At 41.1% G+C, this 19,640-nt stretch overlaps 1 protein-coding gene and 1 pseudogene across 1 annotated transcript in view; both read left to right on the top strand.

Moving 5' to 3' along the window:
* The window catches only part of NKAIN3 (sodium/potassium transporting ATPase interacting 3), a 384,353-nt gene that overhangs the window by 34,721 nt on the left and 329,992 nt on the right, over nt 1-19,640 (top strand). The gene's annotated exons all lie outside the window — the stretch shown is intronic.
* Nucleotides 3,553-4,274, top strand: LOC142448799 (proteasome subunit beta type-6 pseudogene; annotated as a pseudogene).

The following is a 19,640-nucleotide window of genomic DNA, read 5'->3' as shown; positions in this document are numbered from 1 at the left end:
CTATGCCATTTTTTGCTTAGATCAGGCTATAGTGATTTTAACGTGATCTATTTCTCAACCCTTTGAAACTCCCTGTTTTATTTTTTATTAAACCATCAAACACTTCATGTACTTTATTATTAGTACCAAATACAGAGGTGGTTTATTATAGTTTGCATTTATATTGAATTTCTTCTTCAAGCAGCTCCAGGTGCCTTACAAAACATGACATCGAAACATTTCTTTGTCGGGTGTGTAAGGTGATAAATAATGTTGTTATAAACATGCCAAAGGTATAGTCCTTAGTGGAAAATGTTTATTTTCGCTCTATCCTTTTTCTTAAACATTTTCTTTCCTCAACTTTGTCATCAGACAATTTGTTCAACAAATATATAGCGAGCATCTATTATATATCAGGTGTTGCTCTAGGTGCGGAGAACATACCGGTAACTGAGATGGGGGAAGACCTTCTTGTCGTGAGATTTTATTGTCGTGGGGAGAAGATAATAAATGTGATCCGATGTTGTACTATGAGGTTGTGTTGAGTGCTATTAAGGGGGGTGGGGGGGGGCAGAGTAAGGCCTTTGGACTCCCTGGATGGTATGAAGTATTTTTATAGGAGTAGAAAGCCTTGTCTTTCACTCACTGAGCAGCTGGTGGTTTCGAACTGCTGACCTTGTGTGGTTAACAGCCCAGTGAGCAACCCACTAGACCACCAGGGCCCCTTGGTATGAAGTATTAAGTGCTCAGTTACCAACCAAGGTCACAATCTTAGGATCCTTATCAAACTCAGTTCTTTTCTGACACATATGGGACCGCCTTGTATTAGAATTCTCTCTAAGACAGCTGGGTAGTTTGTAAATCTATTGAGAATGAATGAACTCATATTGAGGAGAAGAATTAATGGACCTGTATGGTAGAAGGGGCACGTCATGCAAAGATATAGGGTAGGGCCTAGAACCAAGGATAGAGACATGCCTGTCTGGCACAAGTCAGTGTCCCAAGCTTGCCCTGAACAAGGGGAAGAGAGCAGGCCATGAGTCCAGAATCAGGGCGGCGAATAGATCCCAGGACATCATAAGCTATGGTAAAGATTTGGATTTGGGCTGAAGTATAACCTAGATCCACTGGATGGCCAAGTTTAGGAAAATGACAGCCTGGGACAAACACCTTTGTAAACAACCTGTGTAGAGCACAAGAGTGAAAATGGAGACCCACAGGAAGACGATAGTAGCAGCCTAGGTAAGAAATAAATGTGAGTTGAAATAATCAGGTTTAAAATATAGTTTGAATGTGGGACTAACAGAATTTGATAGTGGATTAAATGTGGGATTTAAGAGAACTTTATATCCTGTCTCAGCCAGATGCCATGATTCAAAATCACTGCTTTCTCACCAGTAAAAGAGCAATAATGACACCAGGGTACAGCAGGAAACATGAAACACTTTTGTACACCTAAAATAGATGAAGGGATTTCAAGATGTTTATGGAAAAAAAGAATTAGAAGACTAAGCTGTTTTAAATACAAATTTTTATTTCTCAATATAAGCTACTTCACAGTCAAGGCCCTTTTGTAAGCAATGCTATTAACCATTCAGTCCATCCCTAAAGAATTGAGGATCCTGGAAATGTAACCATGTGAAGGCAATCTTTTTTACATTATTAAATACAGAAAATGGTGACCCCAAGATTTTTTTATTATTAGGAAATGAAAAGAACTCAAAAGGAACCAAATCAGGAGTGGAAGGGGCATGCCTCTAATCAACTTTTGCAAACATTTTCCCTTGTTTGATGAGAGGAACGAGTAGAAACATTGTTCTGGAAGAAGGAACACCCTTGTGAAGCTTTCCTGGGCACTTGTTTCTGTGAAAGTTTTGGCTGGCTTTCTAAAAATACTCTCATTATAAGCAGACGTGATCATTTCTTGACCTTCGAGACAGTCAACAAGCAAAAACCTTGGGAATACCGAAAATCCATTGTCCTAGCCTTTTCTCTGGAGAGGTCATAGTTTGCTTTCCACTTCCACCTCTTGGTCATCATTGCTTAGATAGTGCTTTGTCTTCAGAATTTTACTGGACAAATCATGTTTTATCTCCTGTTACAATTCTTTGAGGAAATGCCTCAAGATCTTGATCCCACTTGTTTATATTTTTCATTGAAAGCCTACTCTTGTCTGCAGTAAATCTAGGAACAACAGTGTTAGCACCCAATGAGTAGAAAGTTTGTTCAACTTAATTTTTTCAGTCAGAATCATGTAAACTGAAATGTTTAAGGTGCTGCCTATTGTTCTGCTAATTGCCAGTACTCTTAAGTTGGGGCGCGGGCAAAATTGAAACGGCTGTCCTGCCATTTTAGGCCTCATTTTCAACATCATCTAGTCCCTTCTTAAAATGAATTATCTACTTTTACACTGCTAATTTCTTTGGGGCATGACCTTCAAAATCTTTTTGTGAACTATCAGGAACTTCACCATTCTTCCACCAAGGCTTCACCATAATTTTTTTGTTTGTCCTTGCTCCAATTTTAGCAGAATTCATGTTGATCAATAGGGACACTTTGCAAACTGATGCTTCATCCTTCTCCAGTGCCTCAAAGAAGTTCTCAAATAAGGGTTCAGACATGCTATAACAAGTTGATACAAGTTTATTTTGGTGCAAAAGGAAATTTCCATGAACTTTCTAAACCTCATGGGTCTCTTATGGTCCTTTAAAATACATAATCCCTTCCGTGTCCCTTCTAGTTTTTTTCCTTTCTAGTGTCTTTAATTTTATACTCCTAACTTTTCTTCCCCTTCTGATTTCTACTTTGCCTTTGTTTTTATGTTTACCTTTGTTTTTGTGTTATGTTTTATGTTGCCCTGAGTTTCTTATTACAAGATGCGAAAAATGTGGTTCTATCTTTGAAAACAAAAAGACCCTGAAGCTTAAGCCTTCTTGTTCTTGTTGTTATTTGTCACCATGAATTGGCTGTGAGTCATGGGACTTTATGAATGAAACATTGCCCATCCCTGCACTTTCCAGTCAAGTGGATTTCTTGGTACACTTCCTGATAAATGCACTTTGTAGGATGGCATTATAAAGATAGTTTGCTTTGTAGATTAAGTGCTTCAGACAGATCCTGCTAAGCTTCAGAGAGGGGACGGGGACATGGAGGACATTTAGTTTCTCCTCAAACAGAAGGAGTCCCAGTGGAGTATGCAATGGACTGCGAACCACATGGTCAGCATTGTGAAGTAGCCAGCTCAGCTGCAACATGGACGAAAGAGGAGACATTCTGCTCCTATAAAGATTTATAGTCTCAGAAAGACCAGGGGGAGTTCTACACTATCTTATAGGGTCACTATCTTATGAGACAGAATTGACAATTGCAGTGAGTTTTGGTTCTCAACTAAAAATAGCCTTTAGCAATGGAAGAAACAAAGGAAGAGATGATTGAAAGTCAACAAACGTACACTTGACTTCATAGTGGAACCTGAAGAAGCTGGAATCTGTGGAAGGTGAAAACTTGTCGAAGAAGGAAAGCTCACATATTTCTCACTGATAGAGAACAATAGAAAAGTGGTAAGATGGAGAAAGATGGCGGCATCCGTGGTAGCTGCTCCAGAATTGGGGCTTGCCCCGGCCTGGGGGCCACAGGCCCTCACCCACGATTGGGGAAACCGAGAAGTCTCCACAGGGACCACTATCATGGCTTTGCAGTTCAACGGGGGCGTGGTTCTGGGCGCTGACTCCAGAACGACCACTGGGTCCTACATCACCAATCGAGTGACTGACAAGCTGACCCTGATTCATGATCGAATATTCTGCTGCCGTTCAGGTTCAGCTGCTGATACCCAGGCTGTAGCTGATGCCGTCACTTATCAGCTAGGCTTCCACAGCATCAAGCTCAATGAGCCTCCACTGGTACACACGGCAGCCAGCCTCTTTAAGGAGATGTGTTACCGATACCGGGAAGACCTGATCGCAGGAATCATCGTCGCGGGCTGGGACCCCCAAGAAGGAGGGCAGGTGTACTCAGTGCTCATGGGGGGTATGATGGTGCGGCAGTCCTTTGCCATCGGAGGCTCCAGGAGCTCCTATATCTATGGCTATGTCGATGCCACCTACAAGGAAGGCATAACCAAAGAGGAATGCCTACAATTCACTGCCAATGTTCTCGCTCTGGCCATGGAGCGGGACGGCTCCAGTGGAGGGGTGATCCTCCTGGCAGCCATTGCAGAATCGGGGGTAGAGCGACAGGATCTCTTGGGAGACCAGATCCCCAAGTTCACCATTGCCACCTTACCACCCCCCTGAAGTCTGCAATTATGGAATATAAGAGACCCGCACCCCCCCCCCCAACGACGTGGAATTCAGTAAAGTTTGACAAAAAGAAAAAAAAAGTGGTAAGAGGGTACCCTGTCAGACGGAAAATAGCAAGACCCATGGAAAAGGTAGTCCCATTTTGTTTAGCTCTTACAGGTTGTACTTTATCACGCTGATTATGCTTACCTTGAAATGCTTCTAATTTCACTACATGTTTTGGTCTCTAGGGGATTACTAATCATGAAAATGCATAATGACCCTGTAGGAACCAGTGGAAAGACCTCTACAGGTTTCAGAGGTTACATCTTTATGGGAGTTGGAACCCTCCGTGGTAGCTGGTTGCTTTCAAATGCAGCCCATGGGGCCACTCTGCATTGTGACTGCTTAATGACTGACAGCAAGTTGAGTTGAATCATGAAAAAAATCTTTTGGACAGTTTCTGACACTATGTGCTGATATTCAACCAGAAAGAATAAGACAATTTTCTCTGAGTACACAGAGCTTATAGTTAAATTTATAGTCTTGACAGATTAAACAAACAAACAACAACAACAAACAAAACCAAGAGGTTTGAAGTCTACTGAAAGCTAGGCAGGTTCACGTAGGAGCTCAGTCAGTTTTAACATATTCTCATTGTCATTGAGTTGATCCCAATTCAGAGTGACCCTGTACGACAGAGTAGAACTGTATCTTTGGGTGTTTGAGTCTGTAAGTCTTTAGGAGAGCAGAAAGTTTCATTTTTCTCCCAAATGTTAAAATTACTCTCCTAGAAAAAATGGCTGTACTCATTTCACAGAGGGGAATAGGGAAGCTCATACAAATGAAATAATTTACCCTGATATATATAGGGTAACTATATATATATACATATGGTAACTATAACTATATATATATAATTATTTCCTACTTTTGATCTTATTTTCTTCGTAGCTAGTGCCAATTATTGATACTTGCCTCTGATCTGGAAGAGAAAAACAAAATAAGAATGATAAGGGTAATAATGATGATCAATCAGGACAATCTATTATAGTTTGCATGCCGTTTCCCCTCACCCACCAGTAAGGAACATCCCTCCAGTATGAACAGTCAGAAAGCCTGAGCCACTGGAGGATTTCTGATAAAACAATATTGCCCGGGCTGCTGGCAGAATGATCAGGAGACTTTGCATCGTGATCCTGAGAATTGAAGCATCAAAGATCAAATGCTTCTAAATATCTGAGAAAACATTCAGCAACATGGGGGTGGGGGTGGGAGGAATGAGTTCATTGGGGCTAGAATTGAAAGGAAAAGTGTCAGGGATGCAAACAAAAATATATATATGTATTAGTAATGTATTATATAAAAGCAACTTATGGGACCTCCAGGATAATTTTGAATACACTAGATCTAGTTTTCACCTTTTAAAAAATAATCAAAACTCAAGCTTACAGCTTATCCTGAGCATTTATTCTATATGCGAGTAGGAAAATCATGTTGATTCCATCAAAGTAAAATGGCTAAAAAATAGACTGATTACAATGAGACTTATAAAGAGAAGAGGAGAGACAATAACAGAAGATCAAACATTGACTAATCTTAACATTAATGACTTGAAACCTGTCTTCCCCATTGTCCTGAGACCAACTGACATCCATCCAGTCATAAGATGATCATGCTGTCTTTCGAACCTTAAATGAAATAAGCTCAACTAGAGAAGATGAGTAACTTTGGGTGATTTTTGCCAGGAATTTTTATGATTAATATTTTTTTCATGGGTAAAAGAAACATTAAAACCCAAGTGGGATTTCTGTTATCTTCCTTTTGACACGCCCTATCTGCTCACTGACAGAAGCCCTGGTGACACTTTCAGGTAAACGCTGCATTGCTACCTACGAAGTCCACAGTTCCTATCCACCAGTTACTCTGAACAAGAACGATTAGACTATTTGCTCTTGTAAAGACAATCCGATATAGGGTCTCAGAAATCATATATAGGATCATTAGGAGTCAGAAGCAACTCAATGGCAGGGGATGGAATTTAGGGACAGTAGAACTCGGTTTTTCTAAAAGAGGCAACTGTATTTGCTTATAGATGTCAATTCTTAGAAACCTGCTTCGAAACCAAACTCACTACTCTGGAGTTGATGCCTACTCACAGTGACTCTGAAGGGTTTCAGAGAAGTTAGCTACCTGCAGGAATTAAAAGCCTGGCTTTCTTCCAAGAACAGCTGGGGGTTTTGAATTGCTAACCTGGTGGTTAAAGTCCTATGCATAGTCCACTCCTTAGACACCTGCTAGCCACCAGTGACTGATGCTGTATCTCATGCAACACAAAAGAAGTGGGGAAGGAAATTTGCTTTCTTCTAGCAGGAAAAATAAGGTTTTCTTCATCCTCTTCTATCTCCGACCAGCTGCCAACCATTTACTTTACTTATCAGGTGCCATTTTCAGAAGCAAAAGATGTTAATGGTCTTATTAGCATATTAAACAATAGCCCTGGAAAGGCTGACATTTTCCAAAGCTTTTGGTCAATGATTAAAGTAATGAAAGTTGCCAGTTATTCAGGCTAGGCCTATAAAAGCCTTAAATTCACTTGTAGCCTGAAAGGTCAGGTAAATGAGGGGAAAATAAAGGACTGGCCTTGACTAATTTGAGTGTGGTGATCCTGAGTGCTCGTAAAAGTGGTTGAAAGTAAGAGGACAGGCATTAATTCTAGTAAGCTTCCTGGTATTGATCATGAAGTGCTCACACGTGCTCGTTTGTGGGCAAATTAAGAGATAAGTCCTTTTCAGAAGGTCATTTACATGATTTCTTTTTAATTAATATTACTGACTTGAAGATTAGCAGTTAAATTAGCCCATTAATTATAAAAGTCATCAGTTTGAGGAGTAGAAAAAGATAGTTAATAAGAGATCGGGATTTCTATAAATTAACATATCTGCTCATACCTTACTAGGAAGATTCTGGAATTTTGAAGTATGAATTGAATTAGTGCTCATGGTCTAAGCTGTTTATTTGGTTCTAAAAACTAGAAAAAAGTATAAAATGGTACCAAAGAAAAAATATTTCCCTCTTTCTAGTGCCCAAAGTTAAATCTAACAATTTAATACATTTAAAAAATTTTGGGGGTCAGAGATGTAAACGCACAGAGAAATATCAGAAATTAGTGTGACAGAATATGCTGATTGTGCACAGAGAATCAAATCAGGCAGCAGCAACCTGAGGGTTCAGAATGTCATCTAGCTTTATGAGCTAATTGAAATAAAAGTACACACTGGACACAAGCAAAACAGAAAAGGATTTTATTTTCCATTCAGACAAAGAGCAGCTTGCGTCTCATGATCACAACAAGGTGGGCTCATGGAAATGGGGGTTAGGTTCTTGAGTTATGGGCTCCAGATGTTCCTTTCACTTAGGAAATGGAAGCCGGGTAAGTCAGTTAATGCATTCTTTCTGGGAGCTCCTAGACCCAGGGTCAGTTGGAGGATACCGATGCACAGACTATGGGTGCTGGGACTTGGTGCAGGCTGGAAGGAGCCTAGGTTTATTCTTTATAAGGCACCTTGAGGTGGAATCCTGATCATCAGGATGTGCGAAATGGAAGAGTTAGATAATTGAAAGGTCGAGAGCAAAGTCAAATACTGAACTGGAAGCAACAAGGGCTAGTGACCAAAGGGTTTCAGGAAGACGCTCTAAAGATGAACTGGGAAAACCAGTTGTAAGTGGTTGGAGCAGGGGAGTCTCCTGGAAGTCACTCTGATTTTCCAAAAGAGCCCAACAACTCAGGTAAGATCATTTTGGCTAAGCTGTTGACCATGCATTATTTAATATGAAGATGACTTTAAGAGACAATTTCTTAGAGGCTCAAGGTTCAAAATATACCTAAGAATAAATATCTTGGGTGGATCCTAAGTCCATAGACCCAGAAAGGTGATTTCTAGAATTAAAACAATTCCCCATTACATAGATACCAATTGCTCTTTTTAATTTACCCATATTAACTTTTGCAAAACATGTGTAGTTAAACTTTGTCTTTTAGGACAATCCTACAGTTGTAGAAGCCATTCGATATGCAGCTGAAAGAAATAATACAAAGAGAATCCATGCATTCTTTATGTAGTTTTAAAACTACAGTACATAACCAAGATATTTACATAGATATGGACAATTTACTGCCAATCTCATCAATCACACACAATACCCCCTCTCATCCTTAACTCTAACCATGAATCATTTATTTCAATTTTGTTTCTCATTTCAAGCATGTCATATTTTATGTCTGCAAGTCTTGGGCATTATGCTTATAATTCAGCACAATTCTCTAGCAATTTATCTGAGCTTTTGCATGTATCAATAGATCTTTTTTAAAGTTTTATTATTATTATTATTAAGGAAATCTCAACGTGTGATGTGCCACAGTGTAGTACTCACCCATTGAAGGATTTTAGAATTGATTCAAATACCAACCTATGATTAGTAAAGCTACTAGGAACATTCTTGAATAGGTTCTTCTGTGAACACAAAGTATCATTTCACTGTGACAGATGTTGAAAAGGAGAACTGCTGTCTGTGTGGTTTTTATATGTGTTCTCTTTTTATATGTGTTCTCTCTTTTACCGCTCGTTTTCTAATGCCATTGCAAGGGGCACACAGAATTCACAGACAAATCCATGATTATTAAGGGATAAAGCTGTGAGGCCAATGAGAACGCTCGAGATACTTGTGGATCAGGATATGCTGCAGAGTTCTTTCAAGGCTGCTAATTCATGCCCAATGGGGCTGCCACTCTGCTGGAACATTGGACTCAAGCTCCAGAGACCCAACCATTGAGTTCCCTGAATTAAATTCCCCAGACTCTCCATGCCAGCCAGCCTCAGCCCGGAGGCAATCAGCTCCACTGGCCCACGTCAGGAGCCCAACTTCCCCTATTCAGTGCCAAGAGGGTCCCACTCCACAAGCCAGCCCTGTGCACAGACACTCAGCTTAACTTGCTCAGGGCATGGGGAAGTCCGCCACTCTGCTCTGTGCTGTGACTCCTTTGTTGAGGCTGCTCCTCTGAAATTGCAGCTGTCTTCTGGATCCAAGGGGTTCACTGAACAGGAATCTAGGATGCAGAAGTCAGGGTCAACTCGTAGCTCTTGCTGGTAATGAGAATTGTTCACAGGTGAATTCTACCAGTATCTCCCCCTCCCCACCCCACCCCACCTTCTATCAGACTCATGCACATGCACAAAAAGATCATTTGGTGTTTGTGTGTGTGTGTGTGTGTGTGTGTGTGAGAGAGAGAGAGAGAGAGAGAGAGAGAGAGAGAGAGAGAGAGAGACTGACTTTGGCTAGAAAAGTCACATTAAATAATTAACTGTCTCTGCACTGCCTTTAGGGGCTGCACATTTCATTTTATGTGAACTTTCTAAACTGTTTTCTTTTTTCCCAGTTTTTAAAAAAATTATTATTAATTTGGAATTAATACATATATCATCACATCAAGCAGAATTGTACAATTGCTACCACAATCAGTTTCCAAACATTATTTTTCTTCCTGGACTCATTGACATCATCTTGCTTTTACCACCCCCCTCCCCACTGCTATACCACCACACTAAAAAACCCTTATTCTACCTGATGTCCCTATAGGTTCATCAATCCTGGGTTTCATATAATGAAAAACATATACCACAACTTCAAGGGGGTGATGCCAATGACATAATACCTCCAAGATAAACCCTAATATGAACCCCCCAAAAACCCAAATTACAGAAAATGATGAAAACCAGATCAAGTCCAACATACAGCAGAGGGGTGATCTTCTGACAAGGCTTTAATGGTGCAAGTCAAGTTTATCCCTTTGATATTCTGTACTTATCTCTCCAGTGCACTTGTTTAATAACCGCTTTCCACCCATCCTCAATTATGGATAGAGAGAGATCACCAAAGGCTTATTTCCTAGGTAGTTCCCACAAATGAATCTGGGGTTCCCATTGTCATCCATAGTCTTCTGCAAACCAGATTCTCACAATTTAGGCTCTGATGCTAATCCCTGCTTTGACTCTGGAGATATGATTTATAATCTTTCTGTGGCTGATGATAGTGTGCTTCTACCACGTGGACTTAGTTGGCATCTCACTTAGATAGCTGCTTGTTTGGAGACAAGCTTTTAAGACCGTAGACCAATAGTTCTCAACATGTGGTCATTACCCCTTTGGGGGGTCAAGTGACCCCTTTACAGGTGTCGCCTGATTCATAACAGTAGCAAAATTACAGTTATGAAGTAGTAATGAAAATAATTTTATGAAAAAAAAATTTTATGGTTGGGGGTCATCACCTGTAACAAAGTGTCGAAGCATTAGGAAGGTTGAGAGGCACTGCCCTAGATGCTGTGGTATTTTTTCTGATAGCCAGGCACCATCTAAGTTCTTTGCCACATTTTGCTACAGCACCCCTATCTTCTGTGCTCCCTTTCTGAGGGTGAGTAAGGAGTAGGGTCATGATGTAAGAACTAATTGTTCTTAAATTGGTGTTAGGATGCAGTATGAACCCCAAACCCCTTCCTGGGTCTTTGGTTTTTGTTGTTGTTTTGTTTGTTTTTGATCTGTCTTTGGCTCCCCTTTCATAATCTCTTTGTTAATTTATGATAGAGAGTCTTATCAATCATCCCCCTGGGGCATATGATCTTCCCTTAATATTGTCTTTGATTAGCTCCTGGTACTAATTTATTAAAGCCATTATTGAGAAATGGATATTAGGCCAATGTAGGCTAACTCCATATCCCAGTACCAGAATTATTCACTTATACAGAATCCATCCTTATGTGGCTGGACACTATTTACACAAACAAGGGGGGTTATTTCAGGGAAATTTACAATAATCATCACTGTGCATACCACAATCCCACCCTAGGATCCCTCAAAGCATTTTCAATCATTCTTACCCCCAAATGAAGGTCAGTCCTCCCTCTTTTCCTACCAACAGACATGCATTTTGTTCCCTCTGACATGTTTGCTCCCTTTTCCCTCTCCTTCAGCATCCCTCGTCCCTCTGAGAAGGCTGTCTGCGTGTCCGGGGGCACTTCATTATAGATTTACATGGCAGCCACTCAGTAAAGAGCACCCCATTCCCTTACCTGGACCATTTGATCCCAGTTGACCTGAGGAACCCTCCAGCAAAGTGACCTTCAAAATACTTACCTAAAGCCACTGGTGTATGGTTCATTGGCACCAGTCAGGCTCTCTACCGGGCTGTCTGGTCCCCGGCCAGCTGACTGGGTGCCCACAAGCCTGAGCTAGTGCCCGTTCTGCTGCTTGTCCCTACAGCAGTGGACTCACATACTATTTATCTTTTTGTGATTGACTAATTTCATTGATCATAATGTCTTCCAGATCCCCCCATGTCTTGAGGTGTTTCATCACTGTTATTTCGGGATGTGTAGTATTCCACTGTGTGTATATACCATCATTTGTTTGTTTATCCAAGCCTCTACCGAAAGGAATTTAAGCTGTTTCCAACATCTTGCTATTGTGAACTGGGCAGCAATGAACATGGGGATCATACATCTGTTCGTGATCTGTTTCTTATTGCTTTGGGGTATGTGCCCAGCAATGTCACTGCTGGGTCATGTGGGATTTCAATTGCCATTTATTTTAGGAATGGCCATCTCCCCGTCCACAGTGGCTGTATGTTTCACAAGCCCACCAGCAGTGGGTAAGGGTTCAGTCTCACCACATCCTCCCCAGCATTTGTTGTTGTTGTTGTTTTTAATTGAGCAATAGTTATGGGTGTTAGTGAACTGTTTTCAACAGGAGTGTACCATCCTATATTCCCATGAGTCATGCATGAGGGATCCTGTTTTGTTGTCTGTTTACCAGTACTTGTTTCTTACCTATTTGCTTTATTTTATCTATCCTAATGCACTTAGCGCGAACACTCGGTATAGCTTAATTGGTGTAACCTAGTGTCTAAGTATGCTGATATCTTTTTAGGTCCTCACTTGCCATTTGTGCGACATGTCTTAACTATTTTATAATTGGGAAGTTTTATTGTTAAGTATAAAGACATCTTTAAGAATTCTAGATAATGGTATTTTGTTAGACACAGTATTTGAAGATATTTTCTCTCCGTCTGTGATTTGTCCTTTTTATCCTCTTAATATAGTCTTTCACACACATGTTTTTAATGTTGATGGCATGCAATGTATCAGGTTTTTTTGTCATTTCCTTGTATTTTGCATCATGCATTGGGCTGTGATCTGCAAGGTTTGTGGTTCAAAACCACCAGCCAAACCTTGGAAGAAAAAAGAGGCTCTCTAAAGTCTTAAAAACTACAGGGGCAGGTCAATGCTGTCTGATAGGGTCAATATGTCCTGGCAAAAAGTTTGATAGCAGTGAGTTCCTTTACGCTGATATTAAGGTTTCAAAAAATAATGTGGAACACAGGACATCGTGGCAGATCTATCTTGAATTGAAGGAGAGAATACCAGAAAGAGGTTTACTTGTTTCATTGGCTGTGCAAACACGTTTGACTGTGTGGACTGTAAGGACTGTGGATAACCATGAGAACGATGGGAAATCTGGAACCCTTCATTGTGCTCCTGGGGAAATGCACGTGGATCAAGAGGCAGTTGTGTGAACAGAACAAGGGAATAGTGCATTGCTGAAAAGCAGGAAAGGTGTATGTCAGGGTTGTATTCTCTGACTGGTTCAATCTATATGCTGCACAATTCATCAAAGAAGCAGGATTATATAATGAAGAGTGTGACATCAGGATTGGAGGAAGGCTTATTAACAATGTGTGATAAGCAGATGACATAACCTTGCTTGCTGACAGTGAGGAGGACTTGGAGCCCTTGCTGATGAAGATCAAGCAATGAAGCCATTGGTCTGGATTACAGCTCCATGCAAGGAAGACTTCAATACTCATGACTAGACCAATAGGCGACGTCATGACTAATGGAGGAATGGTTGCAGTTGTGAAAGACTTTTTCTTACTTGGATCCACCACCACTGCTCATGGAAGCAGCTGTCAGGAGATCAAAAGACAGATTGCATTAGGTAAATCTGCTGTACAGGACCTCTTTAGAGTATTGAAGAGCAAGGATGTTACTGAGGGCTAAGGTGCATCTGACCCAAGCCATGGTCTTCTCCATTACATCATGTGATTATGAAAGTTGAGCATTGAATAAGGAAGACTGAATAAGAACCAAACAAGGAAGACTGTATAAGAAGTGATGCATTTGAATTGTGGCGCTGGAGAAGAATATTGAAAATATCATGGACTGCTAAAAGGACAAACTGATCTGTATTGGAAGAAGTAAGGCCAGGGGGCTCCTTAGAAGCAAGGATGGCAAAACCTTTGTCTTACATGCTTTGGACATGTTGTCAGAGAGGCGAATCCCTGGAGAATGACGTCATGTTTGGCATGTGGCTGCATCAATGGGCTCAGGCATAGGAGCCTTTGTGAGGATGGAGCAGGATCATGCAGTGCTTCGCTCTGTTGTACGTAAGGTCACTACGCGTCAAAGCCAACACGATGGCACCTAACAACCAATCTCCCATGGGGCTGGGCAAGCCACAACACTTAGTCCCCACCTCTCTCTTCCTTCTGTATTCCTCTTGGGCTAGAGAGACCACCAAACCCAGTGTCTTTTCTTCTTTCTCCTTCTTATTTCTCTTTCAAGCGATGAAGGAATACCAACCTAGTGCTCATATGGACCAATAAGACCAGGACATTCTCCACCTGGAAATTTAGATTGTCCTAGCAGGTTACAAGTTGGGATGCTAACCACAAGGCCAGCAGTTTGAAAACACCCGCTCCTCCTCCAAAGAAAGGTGATGCTTTCCCCTCCTCTAAAGAATCAGTCTTGGAATCCTACAGTATCAGTTCTAACCTGCCCTATAGCCTCACTAAGAATCAAAGTAAAAATGATGGCCAGTTTAGTTTGGGTTTTATAGCCAGTATGGCTATATTTTCCTTTAAAGAAATGACCAAATAACCTTAAATAAGCCATTGTGCATATATTTATTTATAATCCATACACTTCTAACACAAATAAAATAGTAAGCATACAATAACCTTTATGGATGCTATTTAGGTAAGCAAACTATGACCAAAAACAAAAGCACTCAAGAAAAAATACATTAGACAGAGAACACCTTCTCATAAACACAACAAAAACTCACGGACGTTGAGTTGATTCTGACTCATGGCAATGCTGTCAATCAGGGTAGAACTCCTCTTTGGGTTTCTGAGACCTTAAAATCTTATGAAAGTAGAGAGCTTCGTCTATCTCTTTGAAGAAACTGATAGGTTTGGACCACCGATCTTGTGTGTAACAATGTAATTCATAGTCCACTAAGCCACCAGCACTGCTAAGAGTAGGCACAGGAGAAATGGAATGGGAAAAACATCTGAGATCTGAGTCCATAGGATATATAAACTATTTTTTTAAAACCCCAAACTTTCTCTTCTTGTCTACTTCGTAATGGAAACTACCAATGTGTTTGGACTAATGGAAAAATCAGCACAATGATGAAAGTAGGGAAAGCGAACCGTTGATTGCAGACCACCAAGAGGCCAAAAGGCTCCAGGCAAGATATAAGCAAAAAAGAGGTGAGTTGAAAGTAGAACCTCCCTTAAGAGGCAGATAAAAACAAAAAACAAACAAACAGAAAAATCTAGGATCTGAGGTGATTACCTTTAAAGGAAGAAAAAAAATCTGCCGCCCATTCTTAGGAGTAGAATAGGGAAACTTTTTCTAAGCAAGAGTCATTTGAATATGCATAACATCATTGGAGGGCCATATAAAATTTTCAACTTAAAAAATAGCCTCCTCTATCTGTCTAAGTATATAATTAACTCACCCCCTAATGGGGTGCATGAAACTATTTCTTTGTTCAAGAGTTTGATGTTAGCTGGTTTTGATGATTGTGGGGCCCTCATAGGGCCTGTCAACCAGATGTTCTGCACCCCTGCATTAGATGATATCATGAAGTCCCTTAGACCCAGCAGCAAGAAGCCAGGTCATCTACTCCTCATGGATGATATCACAGGTATGGCATATGGTCTCAGGTGTGACTATTCTCCTGTGAGATCGAGGATGCCAGAAAAAAAAATCTGGAGTCACTCTAAATATATATGATTAAAATGAATAAATAAATATGAATCATCAGCAGATGACACATGACAAGGATGTTAATTTGAAAAACAATGGCCATAAAAATGTTATACAGTTGAAATGACTGATTATCAATGACATAATAATTGTTTCTAGATAATACAAGATAAGTGCAGCTAGATATTGTGATTGTTAAATAATCTGTACATTTGTACAGATGTTTAGTATCTAGAAATGTTAATTAATTTATATAGACATTAATAAAGTTTATATGGATCAAGGGTGACACAGTGGTTACCTGCTAAGTGAAAGGTTGGCAGCTTGGGTTCACTGTTCCCTCTGTTGGAGAAATATTTTCCTCCATAAAGAACATAGCTTTGCCCCAGAAATCCTGTGAGGCGATCCATGGAGAAAGACATTCTGCTTGATCAGGGAAAGAGCCAGATAAAAAGATGAAGAACTTCAACAAGATATATTGATACAATGATGAAGGTCAGCCAAGAATGATGGGAGCAGGGGAAAACACTGGGAGATGTACAGTAGTTAAAGGAAACATCTTTTTTTAAATCATTTTATTAGGGGCTCATACAACTCTTATCACAATCCATACATACATCAACTGTGTAAAGCACATTTGTACATTCACTGCCCTCATCATTCTCAAAACATTTGCTCTCCACTTAAGCCCTTGGCATCAGGTCCTCATTTCTCCCCCCCTCCCCACTCCCCCATCTCTCATGAGCCCTTGATAATTTATAACTTATTATTTTGCCATATCTTGCCCTGTCCGACATCTCCCTTCACCCACTTTTCTGTTGTCTGTCCCCCAGGAAGGAGGTCACATGTAGATCCTTGAAATCGGTTCCCTCTTTCCAATCCACTCTCCCTCTACCCTCCCAGTATTGCCACTCACACCAATAGTCCTAAATGTATCATCCGTCCTGGATTCCCTGTGTTTCGAGTTCCTATCTGTACCAGTGTACATCCTCAGGTCTAGCCAGACTTGTAAGGTAGAATTCAGTTCATGATAGTTGGGGGGAGGGGAGTATTTTTCATTGTTGCACATCGCACCTTGACTGGGTCGTCTCCTCTCCTCTGTAAAGGGATGTCCAGTGGCCTACAAATAGGCATTAGGTCTCTACTCTGCACGCCCAACCTCATCCACTATGGTGAGATTGAATTGTTCTGATGATGCCTTATACCTGATTGCTTTGACACTTCTTGATCGCACAGGCTGGTGTTCTTCTTCCATGTGGGTTTTGTTGCTTCTTAGTTAGATGGTCTCTTGTTTACCTTCAAGCCTTTAAGACCTCAGACACTATACTTTTTGATAGCCGGGCAACATCAGCTATCTTCACCACATTTGCTTATATACCCATTTGTCTTCAGCGATTGTATCATTGGAGGTGTGCACCCAATGATATGATTTTTTTGTTCTTTGATGCCTGATAACTGATCCCTTCGGCACCTCATGATCACACAGGCTGGTGTGTTCTTCCATGTGGGCTTTGTTGCTTTTGAGCTAGATGGCCGCTTTTTTACCCTCAAGCTTTTAAGACCCCAGATGCTATATCTTTTGATAGCCGGGCACCATCAACTTTCTTTACCACATTTGCTTATTCACCCACTTTGTCTTCAACGGTTGTGTCTGGAAGGTGAGCATCATAGAATGTCAATTTAATAGAAGTAAATATTCTTGCATTCGAGGAGTACTGGAGTGTAGGTCCAATGTCCTTCTGCTACCTTAATAATAAACCTATTAATATAAACACATAGATCTATTTCCCCATCCTCATATATAAATATATTTGCATATGCACTTGTCTTTAGACTTCTATAAATGCCCTTTGCCTCCCAGCATTTTCCTCTATTTCCTTTGACTTTCCTCCTGTCCCACTATCATGCTGAATCCCCACCTGGGTTTCAGCAATACCTCTTTTTTACATTACCCTTGATCATACCCTACCAGGCCGTCCACACCCACCTCACCACCAATTTGGATAACTTGTTGTTCCTTTGTCCCTGTGTTTGTTAACACCACTTCCTTTTCCCCCACTCCCCTTTTCCCATGTCCCCCTGAACTGTTGGTTCCGTTGTTTTCTCCTCCAGATTGTTCATCCAGCCTATCTTATTTAAACAAACTTGCAGAGATAATAACGTGCACAAAACAAGACCGAGCAAACCAAGCAACAGTATACAACAGAACAACAACAACCACCACTGACAAAGAACAAAACACAAGAAAGAAAAGCTTGTAATTAGTTTAAGGATCATTTGTTGGCCTTTAGGAGTGTTTTCCAGTCCAGTCTGTTGGGGTACCATGCCCTGGCCCCAAATTCCACCTTCAGCATTCCCTGGGGACCTTGCCACTCCATTCCCTGCTGTCCTGCTGCACTCCCCCAGTGCTTTGCCTCAGTATGGCGTGATCAGGTCAGGTGCAATTCCCATACTGTGTCTCTGATGCTGTCCCCCCAGGGCCATGGGTCAGTGAGGGTTGTCATGTCTCATAGTGGGGCCGGCCATGTGGTCCTCTCTGTGGACTGGCAACTCTAATTGGGGTTATTGTCCTCCAGGATGTGCTCCACTCTCTCCTCCTCCCCCCCCCCCCCACCTGCTCCAGTGTGCTCCGATCACATATGTCCCTCTCCCGGAGCTGCAGGTCCTATTCACAATCCTACAATAATATTGACCTGTGAGTAAATGCGTGGCTAGTAGTAATACAAGCTGACCATGTGGGGGAGGGATAGTGGGTGTATACCCATCTATAAGTATATGTAAATATGACAGAGATTATTCATATGTGCATTTATCTTTGCTGTAAATATGTCTATGAATGCAGTAAAACACACAAGGCAAAATGATGAAAACTTCTTAGGCACAGCCAAACTTCTGAAGGGAATGAATCACTGGGCCTGGAGGCTCAGGGCCATAGTACCAGGAGACAACTAACGCAACTGGCATAACATAATCTGCAAAGACATGACTCTACCTCCTACTTTGGGGAATAGACACTGGTTTCTCGAGAGCTGGCGAACAGCCATCTAAGGTGCAACTACTGATCTGTCCTTATTTGGAGACAAAGAGTCATGAACATCTAAAACAGGAAAGTAAGGAGTCCAATGCACTAATGCACCAAGGGAGCATCATTCCGCATGATGCTAAAAGCCGAAGAACTGGAAGGGCTTCTAGAGAAAGGGAAAAGAATGGTGGAACCCAAAGTCTGTGTCCCGCAGTCACGCTTCAGGTCTGGAAATGAACTCATCCCCGGCGGTTCAATGTCCAGCCCAGCAATAGACAGGTAAGGGGAACAACACTAGCGAGATGCGCACCTCTGAGGACAATGAACCTTTTGAGATTAGAAGTGCAGCATTTATTCTGGGGCAAAGTCACAGGTGTAGGCGAGAAGAGGGAATAGAATCAGGAACTGCAGGGAGAGGGTGGGATTAGCGATTCCTTGTGGGAATTATAATCAGTGACGTGAAACAAAAGATGTTGGAACTGCTGAATGGAAAACTGATCTGTTCTGTAATTATTCTTGCCATGCATAATAAAATATTTTAAAATTTTAAAAAGAAAGAAGAAAAATGGTGACTTCCAGGGGAATCTTCAGGGACAGCTAACTTGAAAACAAAGAGGGCCACTCAAAAGCTTATTGTGACTCTTTCTTGGGATTCCCAAGGGGTGATCAATTCTCTTGAAGGACACAGGATGATCATGGGTACTTATTATGAAAAAACGTTGAAGAAAACAAACAGAATCGCATTTATGAGAAGTCCAGGAAAGCTGTGGGAAGAACTTCCTTTTTTGTCTTGACAATTGGCCTGCTCATTATTTTTGGATCACAGCAAGGACTATCCTATGAGAATTTCACCCTAGAGCCCTGATCTTACACCTACAGATTTCCATGTATCCCCCAAATGTAAGGAAGTCATTGTGATGTGGTATAAATTGAAGAGTACACAATTCTTCAGGGAAGGAATACAGAGGCGGAAACATTGTCTTCAGACACATATATACCTCTATGGAAGATATACTTAGGAACAAGAGCTTCTTTGATTTTACAATAGCTGTATTTTATTTAATAAATGTTTCTGGGATGTATAGCAATACTTTCTTACTTTTTATACAATAGGAAGAATATGTGATCACGAGTGGGAAGTGCATACAAGTTCTGGCCTGGTGCTGAGCAGCAAAAACCTCCCTGTCAATTACTTTGTCTAAAATTTAGTTTCTCCCTTTGAGCAATATGGATACCAGACCCCCACAGAATT

This window comes from Tenrec ecaudatus, chromosome 5 (genome assembly GCF_050624435.1).
Source record: "Tenrec ecaudatus isolate mTenEca1 chromosome 5, mTenEca1.hap1, whole genome shotgun sequence".
Lineage (NCBI taxonomy): Eukaryota > Metazoa > Chordata > Mammalia > Afrosoricida > Tenrecidae > Tenrec > Tenrec ecaudatus.
The sequence above is the reverse complement of the archived record's forward strand: the minus strand, read 5'-3'. Positions and strand labels throughout refer to the sequence as shown.